This window comes from Lycorma delicatula, chromosome 10, assembly GCF_047948215.1.
Source record: "Lycorma delicatula isolate Av1 chromosome 10, ASM4794821v1, whole genome shotgun sequence".
Taxonomy (NCBI): domain Eukaryota; kingdom Metazoa; phylum Arthropoda; class Insecta; order Hemiptera; family Fulgoridae; genus Lycorma; species Lycorma delicatula.
Genome location: NC_134464.1, coordinates 101,255,502 through 101,264,746, shown reverse-complemented (window position 1 = coordinate 101,264,746; position 9,245 = coordinate 101,255,502).

Below are 9,245 nucleotides of genomic sequence, written 5' to 3'. Positions count from 1 at the left end.
TAAAATGTTTTTTAAATTATTTTTTAATAAATTCCCTCGGTGTTTATAAAGTTTATTAAAATAGCAGACATTTTTATTAACTATAATTATAGGATTTTTTATAGATGGGATTTAAAAAAAAAATCTGTTTTAATATCCGTCTTGGTTTCATCTTATTGAAAAAAAAACACAATAAATTAAGGAATATAAAAAATTAGTAACAAAAAAATTCATGGGATGAAAGAAGTAATTGAAGAAAATGTTAAAGAATAATAAGGAGTATATATAACAATAGATAAAAAAAATTGACGAAAATTATATAATTTACTCTCATAATAGTGGAAGTATTATTATTTGAAGGACCTACTTAGAAACAGGTGATATAACATTACTACCTAATAAATTGATCAACTATTAAAATTGACGGTCTAATATTTATTTGTTCATTTTTTATCCATTTAATTAGCGAAGGACGGGTCTTTCATTTCTTATAACATTCAAAAGGAAGCATTGTAAAGTATAATTTTTATTTAAAGGTCTGTATTACACTATAATACACCAAAGAAAAAAAAAGACCGAACAAATTAATTACCTTTATTGTTATTTTATAGAATGTTATTTAAACAAAGATGTTTTCTGAGTATATCTACTTTAAACCGTTTATTTTCTCATTACTAGATTAAGTAGTTTTTTTTTTAAATTAATCTAATAGAAATAAAGGTTAAATAAAATTTAACCAGCCTTAATACTTTTATACGGCATCCTAAATTACCATCAAAGCAGTTCATTTTCCACGTTAATTAAATAACATAATAATCGTTACATTTATTTATTTGTGCTACTTATAAAGAATTATAATTTTCTTTACAGGAAAAAATATTTATTTGTGCCTATTATTATTATTATTATAATTATTTTCTTTTTTTTCAAAATATTTTTTATGAAGAAAAATATTTTAATTATAGTCAATTTTTATATATATTTTGGGAGAGTTGAAAAAAATAAAAATTTTTTCACTGTTTTTATTTCATCGGTAATAAAAATTACAAAAAAAAAGTTGTAAAACTAAACAGAACCACGGACAAAACAATTGATAAAAGTATATAAATTACAATCAAATTGTAATTTACGTACTTTGATAATTTAAATTACATGATTGTAATTTATTTACTTTTGCTGTATTGCTCTGCTTTTTCTGTTCCTTTTATGAGAAAGAACAGCCAGGGTAATCAAAAACTTAAATTTTTCTGTACAATAAAAAATAAAATATACTTTCAAAGCAATAAATTGCTATAAAGATTTCAGAATTCTAAATGAAGTAAAATATAAAAATTACAAGGGCGTTTGCCAATTATTAACATCATATATTATATTTCACTTTATAAACAAAATATTACCTTTTTTTTCGAAGACACTAACCTTTCAGCAGGTTAAAAACTTTAAAGTTATATGAAAGATTATTAAAACAGGCAATTGGGATTCAATTTCAACATTATAAAGTATTTTTTTTAATTCAACAAAGATCAAGCAAAAGAAAAGAATGATTAAAATTCAGACAATTGTTTAATAATACTGATAAACAAAAACATTTTTTAATATCTTTCCAACTGTGATAACATATTTTGAATTGCTTTTTTGCGTACATTACATATATGTAAATAAACTTTTTCTGTCACTCTTAGTTTTGAATAAATTACGCTTCAAAAAAAAAATTAAGAGAAAATATAGTTAAAATCTGTAAAAATTATTATAATTTTGCATGCCCTTACTGTGTTAGAATTATTTCGTTGATGCTTTTCTTTTATAAATAGCCTCAGGCACATCCCGAATTATGTCTAACAGTAATTGGCTAGAAAGTTAGTATTCCATTTCCCTTTAAAGCGGTTTTCTATCACCGAAATGTCTTGGTGGAAACGTCCACCGTGTACATCACACGTCTACGAGGTTGTCCGGAAAAAAATCCAGATGTTCGGGAGGAAATGCATTTTCAAAGACATATTACATCCCATAGCTCTGTATGAAGTAAGAAGTTGATTAACAATATCGTGGTAATTGTTGGATTTTTTTGGCAAGAAAATATTTGCAAACGTCTTTAAATGAAACCCAAGCTGCACTTTTTACATTATAGTTAAATACATCATCTTTGACCAACTCTCTTATTTGAGGACCAACAAATATTCGTTCTTTAATTTTTCCTTCGCTTACATTTGGAAATTTCTGCCTGATGTACAAAAATCTGGGACTATCCTTCTTCATTGATTTTACAACATTTTTCCTTAGGTCTAGCTTGATATGGAGAGGGGATAAAAATATATTTTTTGGATTCAACTAAAGGGTCATGAATAATGTTTTTCCCATTTGGAGTTAAGTTGTCTCCTTTCTTCCACTCTTTGGTAACATAATGTTTATACCTAGCTCGGCTGTCCCATTCTCAAAGAAAACAAATGTAATTAGTACAACCTAATTGCATGCCTAACAAAATAGCTATAACTTTCAAATCACCACATATGTTCCAGCTATGTTTTTTTATAATTTATTTTTTCAAGAACGTCTTTTATCACATCGTATGTGTTTTTCAAATTAATACCATAAGCGATTGGTATTGAAGGATATTTCTTACCGTTGTGTAGTAGAACCACTTTTAAAATAAACTTGGACGAATGTATGATAAGGTGCCAGTCTTCAGGTTTATGAACTTGTCCTAAGTGCAACGTAAGCTCATCAATATTTGTGCAATAAACCAAAATATTTTCATCAATGAAGTACTGAGAAAGTTATTTTTGTCGGCTTTAAAAGCCCAAAATTTTTGTATTTTTTTAAAATAAATTCTAACCATGCAATATTGATCCTAACAGTTCAACTTGATTTTTTGGTAAATTTAAATTCCTAACCAATTATTTATAGCTCAAAAATTACGTTAATAAAGTTAAACAATGAAAAATGAGCTAACCAAATACAATGTAGGAGCTTAAAATCCTAATCATATGTTGAAAAATAAAATTTTTTTTTTCAGAAATGGTGGGTAATACAAAGATTCAGAGGTCATATTCGTTTTTAGCATCAAAAACAGATTAAAATCATGTATCGCATGTTATAAAACAAAAATTATGTTTATCAATGTAATAAATAAATGAATGAATTTTTAAACTCCTAACTTAATAATCATAGAAATTTAATCTTATACAAAGAATATAGAAAAATGAGTTGATCCAAGATTATCTTATGGGGAATGTAATCTAGGTTACGCCTCTTTACGAATCAATGAAAACAAAGAATTATGGTGCATAATATAAATTAACAGGTTAAATTTTTATTTTTATGGTAAATGTATATCGGTTTTTAATTTTACTTTCCTCGCATCATAGAGCTACGCTGCAAGAAGAAAAATACATTAATCAGCCAAAAAATTGGGAATAGTTTTTTCCTATTTTTGATGTTTCATGTCTCAGGAATCCCCAAAAAAATAAAATTTGGGAGGTAATGTTCGTTCGTACGCGTTGGCGTGTTTGAACTTAATAACTTTTGACTGCATAAACCGATTTTAATGAAATTCTGTACAACACATGTGTATATGAGGCAATTTTTTAATATTATTTTGGGGTCATTATCTCCTGTGAGGGGGGGAGGGTTGGGAGTCAATTATCTCAAAATTTTGCAATTTTAATACTTTCCTGGCATTGGCTATTTATTCTTAGTGGAAAAATAATTTTACATGAAAAAGATTACCTAAGATTTATTTTTTTTGGATGGTTAGTGAATTATGACACATTTTATTGTAATATTATTATTATTTAAACTTTAAATAAACCAAAAATATTTTATAAAATTCAGAAAAAAGAATCGATGTTTATAAATTTTGATCGGCTCACCCATCATATTATTGCCCTAAAAGCATTATTTGGCGGCAATTGGACTACTACTATGCCTACGAAGACAAAAAAAATTCGTTAAACAATATGCAATAAATAAAAAGATATATTTTTCGATTTTTAGGAAGGGGAACTTTGGGGAACATTCTTTAAAAAAATAAGATAAGCATGCTTGTATGTATGAACTTAATATAAATTGGGGTTATATTTGCAAAGCATTGAGAAAATTGATCCCAAAAATCCCCTACCCGTGGAGATATTTACAACAAAATTTTACCAATAAATTGCCCCATATACAAAAGTCTGTGTACAAAATTTTACCAAAATCGAATTATTAAGCTTGAAACACGCTAACGCAAGTACATACCTACGTACGAAAATTATCCCCACCTTTTTATGTTTTTTGGGGTCCCTCAGTCATGAAAAATAGAGAAAATCAAATAAACATACACAATTTTCGAATGATTACAATACTTTCCTTCTTATAGTAAAGTTCTAGGGCTATGATGCCAGGAAAGAAAAAATAATTTTAAATAAACACATACAAAAACGGTGAAAATAAAACCTCCTTTTTTGAAAACCGGTTAAAAATTCCCTTTCGGCTCGCCGGAAGGCGGAGGTAGATTTCACCTGTGATAAGTAGGGGATAAAAAAGATTTTCTTCTTAAAGTTAAGAAAAACTACAAATTTACTCAATACGACAATGGTTGCATGTGAAAAAATTTCACATGCAACCATTTCACAAGCTCATCTTCTTACAATTCCAGCAAAAATTTTTAACAGACAAAGGTTTCAGGTAATGTTCAAAGGATTAACGACCACTTTAAACCGATTCGATACTGCATATTAAGGGAGGTATGATTTTTTTTTCTTCAAAACCTCATTTTTTCCACCCCCTGGGCCAATGGTTGGTGATATTAAAACGTTTACTTATATAAGTTTTAGGCCTTTATCCTCAAAATGTAGGAACTTTAAACGAATTTGATATTTTAGTTAATAAGGAAGTTATAACGATTTTTTGTTTTTTCGAAAAAGCCCTCCCATTTTTATTCATTTTGGCCGTTAACAAAGTCGACCGAGATTTTGGGACGAGTTATTTTTAGGGAACAATTTGAAAGTGACTGGTACAAAATTACGGCAGTTATCGTGTTCACAAGAAAGTGAAATAAATATATATATATATATATATATAAACTTTTTATATATAAACGTTTGTAATGTATATATAAACGTTTGAACTGATGGTGGTTTTGGGGTGTAGGGGTGTGAAACGTGAAGAATTGTCGAAATTTTCCGGAAGTCGAATCATGGCACCAATTACAATAGATAGATTTCTTATGAAATCTACCTAATAGTTAATTTTTAGAAAATTTTTCAGTACTTGTATCAATAAAGAACAGTTTTATAAAAAAATAAATGTTTAAAGTTTGAAAAATAGTATAAAACGTTTTAAAATAAAAAAATAAAAACTTTTCCGTTTTTTTTTCGTTGTACTAATTATTTTATATAATTTTAATTATTTTTATTAATGGCAAAATTTATTTGCTGAAATCGTTTATTTACAATCAGCTTCCACATCGAAGCTATAAGTTGTATGACATATCACTTGAAATAAGATCATCCAAAGATAACAGAGTACAAAAACAAGTAATACAATTAATATGAATAACTGGATAATACTTGAAAATATAATTAAATACAGTTAAATGCAGAAGTAATACGTATATTCACACCATTAATCAAGTCGGGTACGTAAATGGAAGAGCAATAAATGAAACATTAACTTAAGATAACCATAGATAAATAATAAACGTAAGCATACATAAATCTGAATAATAAAAAACAGAATAAAAATAATAACCTCCAAAAAACTCGATCATTACAATGGTCCATCAACTAAATCAAGCACATGGGAGTCTTTTCAGCAAACTAATTCAGTCACCTAACTTCCTCATTGTTATCAAGTAAATTCAAAGCTAAAAGATTAGCATGCTTCTTCAACCTGGAAACATATCTCGAAACTAGCTATTCAACGTCTTCTCAAACGTACGGAATGCCTATGTAATCGTAGATCTCAGTATTCCTTGCGAACCACGGCGCTTTGGTTATGTTCCGTAGTATTTTATTCTGAAACCAATGAAAGATTGTTACATTGTTGTTACTGGTTTTGTCCCACAGTAAAATTCCATAAGTCCATACTGACTTCAAGAAAGCCTTGTATTACAGAATCTTGCTGTAAAAAGAAAGTTGATATCCCTTACCCAATATCCAGTACATCCTTTTAAACTTAATGTCAAGCAACCTCCTTTTCATCCTTACAGGATGTCTACGAATTAAACGGTGATCAAATTAAAAAAACAGATACCTTACCTTACTAGCATGTAGTATTCCATCAGCGTTAAAATAAACTTCAAGATAGTCTTTTCTTTTTATCGTAAACGTTACGTACATTGCCGGATTTGCCTTTATTCTGTATTTACGGAGCCAGATGCTTTTGGGATCCAGTGCAGATTGTAATTTCTCCAAGGCTATATTCAGATTTCCGGTTTTAGTTAACCTTGATAATATATCCAATTCCAGCTTATTTCCAGATTTTTGCATCTAACTTCGGTTCTTGTGAACCATGTAGCTTGAAAATTTAGGTTTCTATGTCTACTAGGTTTATATTTTCATCAGAATTGGTTACAATTGCCACCAGTAGAAAAAAAAAAGGTAAAAATGTACTGAAAAGCCACGTTTTTGGCTCTAACTCCGGTTCCTGTGAATCGATTCACTTGATAATTAATAGGGCTCTATTTCCAACAGGTTTCGATCACACCGTTAAATTTTATCGAAATCGGTTAAGATTTGCGTCCGGTAGAACTGATGAAAAAATTTTACACATACGTACTATATATACATATATATATATAAACATTGCAGAATCGTCTTCAGGAAACTCCAAAACGTAAAGAAAAGTATTAAGTATTAAGTTTCTCGGTTAGGATATGAAACCAAATCAAAAAATTAATTCTAATGGCATATAATTGAACATTTAATTTATCTTATTACCTAATCTTAAAACCTTATTTATCTTAAAACCTTCGATACTATAAATAAAAGTATTTTGTTTGATTCATCAGTGCTACATAAACTTTGTATAGAACAGTTGATAAGCATAAAACCGGTCTTATATCTTAAAATGATATGTTCTTAAGGAAGTAAAAGATACTGTAATAAAACTTGCCCAGTAGAACGAAAAAAAAACTGAAAATGACTCATGTTTTTTGCTTTAACTAGTTAAAGCAAAAATCGGTTCTAGTTCCTGTGAACCGATTCTCTTGAAAATCAATATGATTATATTCCCAATAGGTTTACATTACCCCAACGAATTTCGTCAAAATCGGTTAAAATCTGGGTCTGGTAGAACGGACGGAAAGATCTTATACAAATATATGTATATAAAAATGACTAAGAGCAATAGCGATTTCCAAATTTTTTAGAAATCCGCTAAAAAAGTATTAAAAAATTTAATAAGTAACTAAACTGTAATAAAATAATATGAATTTTATGTTCTAAGAAAAAGAAAGCAGTTTTAAAATAATAATGATTATATAATTTAAAACAAACTTTATAATTATTTTTATTATTCATATCGAACGTTATGCTATGTTTTACCAACTAAACATTATAATAAAAAGCGTAAACAAACGTTAACCGAGGTAAGTCTAAAAATATGTATAATCGTTACCGGAAAGATGGCGCAGTGATGTGCAAAGTTATGGTCAATGAGAATGTCACATACATCCGTTTCTTGTTTATTATATTATTTTTCAGCATATGTCATATGCAATACGCTTACAAAATTCCTTTTATAGTATAAAAGGAACAGTTATATAAATACATATATTTTTGTTTTTAAGTTGACAATATTACCAAATCAAAAATAGGTTATGATTGATGAAATTTTCAAAACTTTCTATATCAACTTGACAAAAATATTATTGTCATTTCCGACTTATAGTTTAATTTTTTCCTTTGTAAATTAATAAAAGAATTTTTTAAATATTAATAAACATATGATATAATTTTATTTTGTAATGTAATCTATTTATTATAAATTATAAATGGATAATCTTTTCCCTTACATATATATATATATATATATATATATATATACCCTCACATATGTCTTTTTTAACCAAAAGTGAGTTTAATATAAAAAATTTTAAAGTGTAAATTATATTAAGAATTATGTTTCTTGTAAATTTCACCCATTATGGTGGCAAGAAGTAATAATATCTTTAAATATTTGCTGGAAGAATCGTCCAAACATGGAAAAGACATGATCTAGATATCGAAAAGACCTCTACATTAGTTTTATTGAGTCTTCTTGTGCTGGCCTACATCGATTCTGTCGTTTAGGAATTAGCACCTGATATAAGGACTGCATATTCTTATCCACTAGCTATGCTGTTGTATATATATGTCCATAAATCGCAAATAGTTTTTTTTTTGTAAAATTGTATCTTTGACACCCTACTTTAAGGTTGTCGCGTTGCAATAGGGTACAGCGTTTAGGAATGTTCTTGATTTGATAACGTACGATTTTCCTTCATTGTATTACCTAAGTATAAAACACGTAGTCTGTTTAACAATGTACCTTTTCTTACCAATTTTAATAGGTTTATGGAAAAAGTGATTAGTACTCATCTTTAAATAATTTTTCTAACCATCTCTTATACGTTTTCACTGAACAATGAATAATTATTAACTCGCCAATAAATAAACAATATTATTCTGTTGAAAAATTAATTAGTTATTTTCGGTATTTTGCACATTACTTCTATTCCACATATTTCTCTTATTGCGTGATAGAAATGTATCAATAATTTAATACATTGTTTCCTATAACGAAGAAGATGTATTAATATTTGAATATTTAAATAAGTTTGATAATAAAATTAAAGAAAATGACGACTACTTGCTTATTTAACAAAATTTTGATTATTCGAGGAATACTGAATTTCGATATCGATATCAACTTCTTCAGAGTCAGTATATATGTTAATAAATTTAATGTGATTGCCAAATCTGGCGGTAATCGCGAGAACAAATCCTCACGCGAGCAATATAGCACTCTGTAGATTTTTATACTCTGAAATAAGAAGTTCCAACACGGTAAGCCTTAAACATAATCGATACAAATTTGACGTTCAATTTTCTATTAATATTTTCGTAAGGCTAGCTCGGCGAGGTTGTACGTAGGAAGAAGAAATTCTAGGGCTATCAGAATTTAAGATATGGACAACGTAAATCTACGACAGAGCATTCTCAAAGATTTAAAGAGCACCGAATACGCTCGGCTGTAAACAGAGATCAGCCATCGAGAAATATGTTAGGTCTCAAAACAGGCTT